Source organism: Amblyomma maculatum, chromosome 7 (assembly GCF_055883805.1).
Source record: "Amblyomma maculatum isolate TAMU_Amacu chromosome 7, ASM5588380v1, whole genome shotgun sequence".
Lineage (NCBI taxonomy): Eukaryota > Metazoa > Arthropoda > Arachnida > Ixodida > Ixodidae > Amblyomma > Amblyomma maculatum.
In genome coordinates, this window is record NC_139350.1 from 88,068,479 (window position 1) to 88,081,366 (window position 12,888).

The window sequence follows — 12,888 nt, forward strand, 5'->3', positions numbered from 1 at the left end:
AGACTCCCGAATACTGTGCCGGAGTTCCCGGGCTCGATGCCGACCACCAGCGGCTAATAAATAAATAAATATTAATACTGATGTCAAGAAACAGGTTCTTAGAGAAAAAGGAAACATTACGCTTCTATAATGAAAAACGTCAAATACAGCACTTTGGTTATAATCAAACACCATAGGAAATTATGCACACGCGAAACAGCGTTACATCACAAACCATGTAACGGTTGACCCAAGCATATAGACGCGCATACACACCGGAAGTTAGTCAACTGAAAACATAATACACACATTACTGAACGTTAGTGAATTATAAGTACGATAGAAGAAGTGCTTGAAATGGGTTGCTGTGTCGCGGATAAAGGAAATGCTAGATGGGAGCATGGAATGTTCCATTAATGAATTGGCAGGATAAAAGGAGAATACAGATATCGTTCTGTGCGTGCAAAGATGGTTTAATCTTGTAGATGTGATCTAAACGAGCAGAGATGTGCGGCGCCGGTATAAGGTGTGAACATGCAAATGGTGTGTTGCTTTAGTAGAGTGCATGAAAAACGGATAAACAGCTGGGGAAACTTACGCGCATGGCTTAAAAAGTGCCACTATTGCTGCTGTCTTAGACGCACATTTTGTTGGTATGCTTAATCAACTTATGTGTGAGGTTGATAACGTAAATCACGACAGTAACGGTCCTTCTTGTCGTACGCTCAATTGCGAATTATGCGCTTGAGTCAAAACTTTACAGGCCTTTTTGCTACACTGTGACAAAGTACTCGTTGAAGGATTTGCACTTGGAATTATGCTGAGCCTATCTCTCTTGAAGAGTTGCTGTCTTCCTGTGTCGTCTTCTTCGCAAGCTTATTCGTTGGGTTTCCAACAGCACACTTGGTGTGTGTGAGTGACCAGCAGCAGCCTCCACAGAATGGTGTCAGCACTTGCGCTCGACTGGGACTTTCCTCATAATTAATTTTGGGCAGTACCATTGCACCCGCATTCTAAGTAAAACTAAATCTATGCGAGAAATCTCCTGGCTCGCGCAGCAATGACGCTAGTGTCTGTGTCGCGTGTTGCCATTGCCTGAAAGCTATAGCAACGGAAGTGCCGGGTGGCGTCACTAAAGAATAAAATACAGCAAAAAGGAAGATAATAAAGCTGTATGTTTATTAACATACAGCTTTATGTATTAGCTGTGTGTATTAGTTTCATTAAACCCTGGCCCTCAGTCACCAGCGGCTGCGGAACAACTGACCACGGCGGCGGTCAGACCTGGGATGCAGCAGGGGGTGCTAAGAGATTCTGGCTCCGGTGGACAGGCCGCCATTGGAAACTGACCCTGGCAACGTTTAACGCTAGAACCCTAGCTAGTGAAGCTAGTTTAGCTGTGCTGTTAGAAAAACTAGAGGGTATGAAATGGATGTCATAGGGCTTAGTCAGGTTAGGAGGCCGAATGAGGCATATACTGTACTGAAGGATGGGCATGTACTGTGTTATCGAGGTTTACCGGAGAGGCGAGAGCTAGGAGTGGGTTTCTTTGTCAGTAAGTATATTGCGGGTAATATATATGAATTCTATAGTATTAATGAGAGGGTGGCAGACATCGTAATTAAGCTTAATAAGCGGTATAAACCGAAGGTTGTACAGGCCTACGCACCTACGTGTAGTCATGACGACCAGGCAGTTGAAAGCTTCTATGAAGATGTAGAATCGGCAATGCGGAAAGGAAAGACGCAGTATACTGTACTAGTGGGCGACTTCAATGCCAAGGTAGGGAAAACGCAGGCAGGATACCAAGCAGTGGGTGACTATAATATTGGCTCTAGATAGCAGGAGGGGAGTTACCAGCCGAGTATGCAGAGCGCAATAACTATAGAATCATGAACATATTCTTCAGCAAACGGAAGAACCAGAAGTGCACATGGGAAAGTCCTAACGGGGAGACTAAAAATGAAATTGACTTCATACTGTGTTCTAACCCCGCCATTATGCAGGATGTAGAGGTAATCGGGAACGTGCAGTGCAGTGACCACAGGCTGGTAAAGTTTCGAATTAATCTGGATATGAACAGAGAGCGGCACAGATTAGTGAAGAAGTCCATTAACGAATTAGCGGTAAGGGCAAGGTAGAAGAACTCAGACTCTCGCTGCAGAATAGGTACTCAGTGCTAACCGAGGAAGTTCACCTTAGCCTAGAAGCAATTAACAATAATTTCAGAGATATCATTACTCAGTGCGCGGCAGAAGTAGGCGGTAAAATTATTAGATAGGATACAGGTAAACTGTCTAAGGAGACGAAATATTTGATTAAGAAACGCCATAGTATGAAGACCGCCAACCCAACAGAACGGATAGAACTGGCAGAGATATCAAAGCTAATAAATACGTGCAAGGTGGCCGACAAAAAAAAGTATAGGATGGGGAAAATTGAGCATGCTCTAAAGTACGGCCATAGCCTGAAAGCGGTAAAGAAGGAATTGTGCATAGGCAAAAATCAGATGTATGTGCTAAGGGACAAGACGGGCAATGTTATCACGAATATGGACAAGACAGTAAAAGTAGGAGAGGAGCTCGGTACTGATCTCTACAGTAGCCGAAGTAGCCAGGACAATGATGTGATAGGCGGTGGGAAGTCAGACGTTCCGCCAGTGACGAAGGATGAAGTTAAGAAGGCTACAGAAACTATGAAAAGCGGGAAAGCAGCTTTAGGGAATCGGGTAACTATAATATTTCTTGAAGGACGGGGGATATCGTGCTAGAAAAACTGGCCATCCTGTATACGCAGTTCCTACTGTCGTCAACGGCACCGGAACCATGGAAGAACGCAAACATTATCTTAATTCATAAAAATGCGCTAACTAAGGACTTCAAATATTACAGACCAATCAGGTTACTGTCTGTTGCATATAAGGTATTTACTGAGGTAATCGCTAATAGAATCAGGACAACCTTAGAATGCAACCAAGCAAAAGATAAGCACGTTTTTGGATAGGGTGCTCTACTATCGATCATATTCATACCATTAACCAGGGGATAGAAAATGCTCAGAATATACCCTGTTGTTATACATAGTATTCATTGATTACGAAAGAGCATTTGACACTGTGGAAACCTCGGCGGTCATGAAAGCATTGCGAAAGCAGGGTGTAGACGAGCCGTACGTGAAAATGTGAAAATGCTGGAAGATACATACATATATATATATATATATATATATATATATATATATATATATATATATATATATATATATATATATATATAGTGGCTTTATAGACACCATAGTTTTGCATAAAACATGTAACAAAATACCTATAAAGAAAGGTGTTAAGACATGATTTCCCGGGTACAATACATCGCTTGCTTAGAGGAAGTATCCAGAGACTTGGAACGGGCGCAGTTAGAGATAAGTGTAGATGGAGAATACCTCCGTAATTTGCGATTTGCTGATGATCTTGCCTTGCTAAATAACTCAGTGGATGAACTGTGAAGAATGATTGATGACCTAGACAGCAAAAGTAGAAAGGTAGGCTTGAAATCACTATGCAGAAAGCTAAGGTAGTGTTCAACAGACTCGGGAAGGAACATGAGTTTACGTTAGGTAGTGAAGCACTGCAAGTAGTAAGCGAATATATATGTTTACTTAGGACAGGTAGTAACCGCAGATCCGGACTATGAAAGGGAAATAGCAATAAGAAGAAGATTGGGATGGAGTGTATTTGGCAAGCACTAGCAGATTATGACCAGCACCTTACCGGTATCGGTCAAGAGAAAAGTGTACAATAGTTGCATCTTACCTGTACTCACCTCTGGGGCTGAAACGTGGAGGCTAACCAAGATAGTTCTACTTAAGTTCAGGACTACCCAGAGATCTATGGAACGAAAAATGGTGGGGTCACATTAAGAGATAGGAAGCACGCAGAGTGGGTCAGAGAAATAACTCAAGTTACTGACATTCTAGAGGAAATCAAGAAGAATTTGGCATGGGCACCACATATAGTGCGTAGAGAGGATAACAGATTGTCGCTTAGGCTAACAAACTGGATTCCAAGGGAAGGTAAGCGTAGCAGGGGACGGCAGAAAGTTGGGTCAGAGGATGATTCTAAGTTCGCGGGGGTCAAGTGGATGCAGCTAGTTCAGTACCGGGTTAATTGAATATGGGAGAGGCCTTTGCCCTGAAGTGGGTCTGATGATGATGACGCGACCATATAAGATATAAAGGAATAAACAATTAAACTTCGTCGCTTTCAAGGCGTTCCAAACTCATGCCGGTGGTGGTGGAAAACATTTATATCAGATACAAATACAGGAGGTTACACATGAACAGACCCTGAGGGGGTCAATTCTCACAAACACTAGGTGGAGGTTCCTAGTTTGGGACCCAATGGCGTCTGTCACCGCTTGGGCTTGCCCGAGTAAGGCCCGTTAGGCCTGCAGGTCAGAGGAGCCGAGTAGGGTCGCCTCCCAGTCCTCCCGGGTTGGGGTGAGGTGAGGGGGGATAGCCGGATTAGAGGGGCAGGCCCACATCATGTAGAAGATCTCCGAAGACACCGCCCCACAGTGCGGGCAGCTGCCAGAGAAAGAAGGGCCGAAGTGTTTTAGAGCTGCCGGGCACAGCAGTGTGTTTGTATAGAGGCGGAGTAAGAGCCGCTCATCCGCCTTTGAAGGGCCTTTACATGGGCGGAGGTAAAGGCTGTGGCTAGATTGATAGTACTTTACGATATCTCTGAATGTATAGGCCGGATTAGGATCACGGTACTGGTCGGAGGGGGAGGAGGAGAAAACTTCCCAGAGAGAGAACGCGCGGGCGGCGGCGTCGGCAGCCTGGTTTCCAGGCAGCCTCTGATGAGCAGGAGCCGATATAATATATCAGTGAGTGGGGTCCCCAATGTAGAAGCTATTTTGAAGTATTCGATAGGCTAAATAAGAGGTCCAGCCCTGTTCGACGTTCCGACAGGCCCCTCGCGAGTCAGAAATTATATATTTCTAGTCGGAGTGGGAAGCAGCCAATGCTATGGCGACCTCCTCCGCATGAGTTATGTTGCGGGCCCTGAAGCTAAGATCGTTGACTGTTTTCGCCTCGTGGACGACTGCGGCCGTGTCCATCCCCCATGGTGCGGGCCGGAGGAGTCGACATAAAAAACACCGGGTTTGGAACCATAATGGCACGCCAAGGCTTCCGCCCGCGCCAGGCGTCTGCCATCACGGTCTTCGCGTGCCATTTTGGCGGTAAGAGGGCGTACGCGGAGGGCGCATCTCCATGGCGCTGGAAGGCGTACCCGTTCTTCCATAAGTGCGGTATGTTGGATGAGGAGCCGGGCAAGAAGACGGTGGCCTGACTGCGTCTGCTACAAACGCGTAGATTTGTGAGGTGCGCTTCCGTCAATTCCCTAAAGGTGTTCACCATTCCCAGCGCCATGAGGCGCTGGTTTGAGGTGTTCACCGGGATATCGAAGGCCCGCTTAATGATTTTACGAAGAATGACCTTGAGGGTATCATCTTGCTTCCGCAGGTTGAGATATGGAGTCGAATACAGGATTCGACTGATTACGAAGGCGTTTGCCAGCCACAAGGAATCCTTACTTCACAACCTCCTGCTTTATTGGAAACTCGGCTGACAATGCGACCCCCCTGGTCCCCCTTTGCGGAGTTTAGTCAATGTTGTGTCCGGCTTGCGGTGTTGGTGAATGAAAACTCCCAGTACTCGGACTTATGTTTCTGGAATTGAACCTGATTGAAGGGTAAATTAAATTTAGGTAGTGCATTTGGGTGAGGGGCAGACGTGCACAAATTTATACTTCTGTGGGGAGCATTGAAGGCCGCAGCAGAGAGAATAGCAATATACTATAGTTGCCGCCTGCTGCAGGCTGGCCCCAATGTCTCCAAGCGAGCCCAGCGTGGCCCACAGGGTGATGTCGTCGACGTACAGAGCATGCTGCACGCCCTCGACAGCACCCAGCTGGGCCGGCAGGCGCATCATGGCCAAATTGAATAGCAGGGGAGAAAGCACTGCGCCTTGCGGCGTTTCTCTAGTACCCAAGGGGAAATGGACCGTGTTCGTGATCCTGAATGCGGATGTAAGAGTGCCGGTCCATCAGGAATTCGCGGATATATTGGAAGGTACGACGGCCACAGTTGGTTTCATTTAAACGAGTGGGAATAATCTCATGCGTTACATTGTTCAAAGCCCCCTTAAGATCCAGGGCGAGTATGACGCTGTCGTTATGAGGGCACTCGAGGGGATCAAGGACTTCCCGATGTAGTTGAAGCAAGACATCCTGTGCGGATCTGAGTGGGCGAAATCCACACATGGTGTCCTCGAAGACATGTTGTGTCTCAAGGTATTCGGACAATGTCGGGGACAAAAACGGAGAAAGGCCAGAACCGAAAGGTGTGTCAGGAGACAGCGGTTTCGTCCCCCTGATCGCCGGCCGAGCGGCCACTCGCGGGTGTGTGTTTGTGCGCGTTTGTGTGTCCCTCCCGCTCCACTGGCGCCGTCGAAGACACAACCGGGGCCATAATTCTCACCAAACTCGGCGGGCCTGCCCCACGTGTCGGCAGAAGACGTTCCTGGAAGCCCGGCGGGCACAGCGATGGGCTGAACCGCGTCCATGCCACGGACAGAAGGTTTCAGGCCTGGACATGTGTACGCGCTGGCGGCCTAACAAGACGCGGACGTCCGCCTGCCCTGAAATTAGAGCCTACGAGAGGGCTGCGGGCCAGCACTGGAGACGCGAGGAGGATTCCTCACCGTCGAACGAGCGCCGCGACCGCCGGGCTCCAAGCGCCCACGCAAGCGGATGGCCCTGCTAAAGAAAAAGAGAAACAAGTGAATGCCTGGAGAGGGAAACACGGCCAATGGTCCTCGGACAGTAGCTTGCAAGGCGCCCAACGAAACGGTCGTCAGTTTGAATTTCTGTACAGTTTCTTCCATGTAGCCATTAAATCAGTTTGTTAAGTTTCACAGACGTTTTATTCTGTGACCAAATTATCTCAACGCAGACGCGACAACAACAACGATTACGACAGACAACCGGTCCCACACCATCTTCATAAGTTTGCCCACACAAGAGGTAAGAGAGATGGGACGGAGGTTGTCCGTGTTTATTGTTTTGCCGGCCTTTGGTATGAATGTGACCACAGCAGTTTTCCAATCAGTGGGGAATGGCGTATCTCCTCGCCATATTGCATTGATGTAGTTCAATAAAGTTGTATAAGCTGAGTAGGGAAGGTTAGCTAGTTTTTTAACAGTGATTTTGTCCCGGCCCGGTGTAGTGCCACGTTTCATTTTGCTCAGGGCTGCCAGTAGGTCGGGGAGCTTGAACGGCTGATCAAGCTCAGCGTTCTCAGAGCCTGCATAAGAGTACGCCTGCCCACGGGTGTCCTGCATGCTGCACAAATATCGGTCCCCGAGTTTGTGCGCGAGTTGTGTAGTATTACCAGAAAAGGTGTGGATTACACGCTGAAGATGTTTTTGTGTTTCTCTACGGGTCTGCGTTGGATCAATGAGGGCGCTAAAGAGGCGCCATGTGTTTCGGCTGGACATTTGACGCGCTGCCGTGTTGCACCTATCCACCCAGTTAGAATCGGCGAGCTGGGCCCCGTACTCAGCCGCTCGCTGGGTGAGCTCGGCAATTCGAGCTTTAAGGCTTCTGTTATGTTTCTACTGGCGCCATCGGCCGAGACGAACAGCTCAGCTTCTCCGTCTACTGCGTTGGATAAGTGCACCAACTCTAATGCGTGCTTATTCGTGTGCTAAGCTGTCCGTCTTTCGCGCTACGCTTCGAATGTCGTCGTCTAAATCTCCTCTGCTCAAAACTGCATATTAAAGTAAAAATATGGGCTTGTCGGTGCTTGAATTTCAAAAACATGCTTTTTAGCCTGAACGACACAGATGAACAACCGAAAAAAGCATCCCAAACGCTAGAAATCACTTGAATTTATTGACATAAAGCACACCTTTTATAGGCAAACAACACGTGAATTGTAAGTTTTCTTTTTCTTCAACTAAATCTCACGCGCATTGCTATCCACCGCTTCCGGAAGTTCAACTCTTTAATGGAAAGAATTACATTCGGCATTTTGGCTTGCTGAAGAGGAGGGTACCATTGCGCATGGAAATTAGTTGCAGGAAAAAACATTACCGGTTACATGTTGTTTGCCTGGAAAAGTGTTTTATGCCAATAAACTTAAATGATATCTAGACTTTGGAGTGTCTTCTCTCGTTCTTCGTCCCTGTCGTTTACGCTAAAACTATGTTTTCTGGAATTTGCACTAAAGACCAGAATGCATGGCAGGCATTTTGAATACGTGGATGCATTTTGATACATGAACAGAGTCACGTTGTTGCCTCATGAGCGAGTTTTTTTCCGATTTTCCTGCTGTACTGATAACTGTCTTGGACAAACTCATGGCATGGCAGCATATCTTGTAGCGCAGCTTATAGTTGTGCCTGTTCCTATATAGGGTTAGTACTAAGGCTAACTGGACTCGTTTGGACAGCGTTGGCGCAGAGTATCTTCGCGCTCGACGACGAGAGCACCAACGGACAAGACGACGGCGGCAGTCGGAGTTAACATATCCTATTGGTTCTCATGCTAGCAAGGTGATGTTGAAAATCCTCCAAGGTAGGCTGCAGCAGTATGTGGATCGGGAGCTTCCAGATGTGCAAGCTGGGTTTCGCAAGGGCAGAGGAACTAGAGACCAGATTGCCAACCTTCGCTGGATAACGGAGAAAGCAAGAGAGTTCCAGAAACCCATCTACTACTGCTTTATTGATTATGCGAAAGCGTGTGACTACGTAGATCACAGCAGATTGTGGCAAGCTCTCCAAGAGATGGGAGTTCCAATTCACCTCATCTGCCTCCTCAGGAACCTGTATGCAGGGCAAGAGACCACTGTCCGAACTGGGCATGGTCTTATTGATTGGTTTCCGGTTGAGAAAGGAGTGAGACAAGGCTGCATACTGTCGCCCTGCCTATTTAACCTATATGCTGAGTGCATCATGAGGAAGACCGGTCTGGATGAGTCTTCAGCTGGAGTGAAGATTGCTAGAAAACGTATCAACAACCTTAGATATGCGGATGATACCACTTTAATGGCAGAAAGTGAAGAGGAACTCAAGAGACTTCAGATGCGCGTACTAGAAGAGAGTGAGAAGTTTGGGCTTAAAGTGAACAATAAAAAGACAAAGATCATGACGTCTTGCCCTATCAAGTCCTGGAGCATCAAGGGACAAGAAGTGGAAGCTGTGACAGATTTTCTCTTCTTGGGCTCCAAGATTACTCCGGAAGGAGACTGCAGCCATAAAATTAAGAGACGCCTGCTTCTGGGAAAGAGAGCCGTGGCTAGCCTTGACCGCCTAGTAAAGACCAGAGACATTAGTCTGCCAACCAAGATCCGCATAGCTCGTGCTATGGTCTTTCCAGTTGCGATGTATGGATGCGAGAGTTGGACTGTGAATAGGGCTGACCGCCGAAGAATTGACGCGTTTGAATTGTGGTGCTGGCGGAGACTCTCATGAGAGTTCCTTGGACTGCCATAAGATCAAATCAGTCGATATTGTCAACCATAAACCCTAACTGCTCATTGGAGGGTCAAATTCTAAAGTTAAAGCTCAGCTACTTTGGTCATCTGATGAGAATAGAAGAGTCGCTGAAGAAAGAATTGATGTTGGGAAAGGTTGAGGATCACCGGAGAAGGGGTATGCAGCGAAGGCGATGGGTAGATGGCATCCTTGAGGCGTTGCAGATAAAGTTATGTGATGTTAGCAAGATAGTGAGAGACCGGAAAGCGTGGCGTGATATGGTTCATAGAGTCACAAAAGGTCGGACCCGACTGAACAACTTAACTGAACTGAAAGGTCGTGGCTCAGCAGAGCAAAGCAATGCTCAACCAAGGCACGCAGTGCAACTGCACGATATTCCGCGCTCGGGTATGCTAAGCGGTGTGCAATTTATTTCTCTGTGTGACCTGCGCAAACAGTTGTGGCCCAAAACAAAATGTTTTTAAATGGGGATGACAATACCAAAAATGGTACGGTTTTAAACTGGTTAAACGAGTAAGACGTGTGACAGCTTTTACACACAGATGGAAGTTGATGCAGACGTCGACGTACAATGCAGAGAACGAGTGTGTGTTGCAGTTTGCACATTAGGTGGGATGTGTATTAAAGAAGAAAACTGGGTGGTCGGATGCTGTGATGACAACCACGATGTTATCTCTTAACTTCACACGAGAAATTCCTCACCCGTGTCCGCTCTTTTTCAACGGGTCTGTTTGTTTGTTTTGGTTCGTTTCATCCAAGCTCGAATATGGAAGCCAGAGGTTTCAGGTTGAGACTATAATGTTCACATTAATTGGCCCATAAGGGGGTTAAGAGCAATTTGTTGAAAAAAGACGCAGTACGCTCAACGTTGCTTGGACTAGTGAATAAGGGAGGATATCGAAGTCATTATTGGAGAGAGTTTTCAACAGTGGAGTTGTCTTTCGCGGCCGAGAACCGACGCTGGAGCTTCCTAAGCGTAATACGCGACGTCGTTGATAGGCGGCACAATTTCCTCGGGCCGGGGAGACGCATTAAGAAAAAAAAAGATCCGACCAGTTAAATGACCTTTGCTTAATTCTTAGGCTTTGCATACAAAGCCCCCGTTTTGGGAGCCGAAATACCAATGGTCGTTTTACTGCTCGGTGGCTCAGTTTTTTCAGGGAAATACACGACGTCTAACATAAACCATTGTCCTCATTTAGAGTACATTTCTTTGTTTTAAAATAGCCTGTGGGAGCTCTGTAAGATAGTGAGAATTATCTTCAGGGTAACTGACCTGGACCAGCGGGAGTTCATCGCCGAAAGTGCTCTCTCTCGGCCGATATCCCGCAGTGCCGCGTCTGTCTTCTCACTGCTGCCTATTTCCCCGCTGTCCTCGTCAGCCGAGTGCCGGTGGCGGAAGTAGTGCCTGATTTCCTCAGGCATCCAATACGGGGCCATACTGCTGCACTCCGATGTGCCGCTGTCTCCCGCCTTTGGCGCAGAGAGTCGGCTGCCCTCGCCACTCGATGACGGCACTGTGCCGACGGTCACTGACGCTGACGGCGCCCCCGTCTTGATCTCTGGGCCGCGGCGATCCAGGACCTCCGGCATCAAAAGCTTTGGCCAGACAGAGGTGGAGCTTCTGGCAACTCCTGAATTAAATTCATGATTCCTGCGTGAAGCTACAAATATATGCAGTCAATTCAGCTATATAGGTTGCAATCATGTGAAGGCGCAATGGGAAACTGGCCGCGTATGTTCAAGGCCGATGTGCGTGAAAGAGCTACAGGTAGTAATATATGACCCAGAACTCTCCATTACTGGTTTGTGATAACCCAAATTTATTTTGAAACATCAACTTTTGCTAATAATATTCGCAACTCTAAACAAAAACATGAGAGGGGGAGCGGAGTAAAACATTCGTTAAAATTATATAGAAAGGGCTCTTGAACTGGTGCCTTAGGCACAAGAGACGACTTTTGTTTTCGGAAGGGGTGCCTGCACTTACGCAGTCTGCGCAGTCAAGCCACTGCTAACGTTTCAGTAGTAGCACGAAAGCCAACAATTTCATTACACATGAACTAGAGTTAGTAGAAGTTGTGAGTTGGTACTAGAATCGAAACCAAGGACCCGAGTGAGAATTATGCGTGTGAACCTTGCTACATGGTTATGCATTTAAAAATAACCCTAACAGCCAACCCTCTCCTAGAACAGCGGAAACTGTAGAAAGTATAGAGTGTATAATATCTCATTTCGCACTGCTGCTCACTGAACGGTCACTAACAGATATTAAAATATTCTAAGTAAACCATTTGAAATCATGCATCAAATATTGATGAGTGATAGAGCTTCATAAACTGCCTTGTGCACGTTGCACAATCTATGTTTGCATTATTTATTTTGCATTACGTGCAGCTTTTCAAACATCTGTCCTCGTTTTGCCATGTTACATGACCTATCCGCCGATATTGCTTCACGGTAGAGAGGTTCGGTAGCTCTTGGCTGGCCTGATGTTTTGACGTCAGAGACAGCAGGAGTCGATGAGAGCAGCAAGACAGAGTAAGAAACCCAGCAAGTCTCTTGAGCTGAGTGCCAAAGCCCACAGTTATCGGACGGGCACAAAAAATTCCAGAAGCAACTGCATTAGTACTTTGCTCTTCATGAGGCGCACATTTGAATGTTTGAGGAGCTGTGTCCGGGTCTCTTCGAGATTTATGAGCGGAACTTTCGCGCTAAAAAAAAAAGAAAACAGACGCTCTGCATCAGCGACGGTGGTTTAGATCAATTGCAGGTAATCAAATGAAATATCTTTTAGCGCGGTATCGAGACCTGTCATAAATTTTAACTTTTTAGTGAAAAGAAAATTCAGAAATATTTGGAGCAGTACAAACACAGAAGTCTCTAACAACGCAAGTATCCTTCTCTTCAGTATCCGTACCTGAGAGCAGGGGCCATTCGTTTTGGTGCGCGTTGGCAGGATACATGGAGCGCGACCACGAACCATTGTCCAGAAACCATTGATGATCGATCGGGTCTCGGCTGTTCGATTGGAGCGGCACCGTCCAGGACATCAGGATGTTCGGGTCATGTTGGTCATAGTGCGCCGTGGTCGTCTGCTGAGTCTCAAAGGGAGAAGCGAAGCCGAAGCTCCCCGGGGGCCTGGCCCGCGAAAAGAACGCCATTTCGTAGGAGCTCCGAGCTTACTTCGTCCTCCTTGAAGGAACAGCTGCGCGCGCTGGTGTCTGGAAAGAATTCCTTTCCAAGAAGTAAGAATTAATACGACATTGAAGGGCCTAAAAACTGTCATTCTTTCTTTGAATCAAAGTACCTGCAAGCAATATATACAGGGTACGACTTAAATACGGTACG

At 47.1% G+C, this 12,888-nt stretch overlaps 1 pseudogene; it reads right to left on the reverse strand.

The window, feature by feature from the left end:
• Positions 1-3,462: 3,462 nt before the first annotated feature.
• Positions 3,463-5,212, reverse strand: LOC146183901 (uncharacterized; annotated as a pseudogene).
• Positions 5,213-12,888: the final 7,676 nt, after the last annotated feature.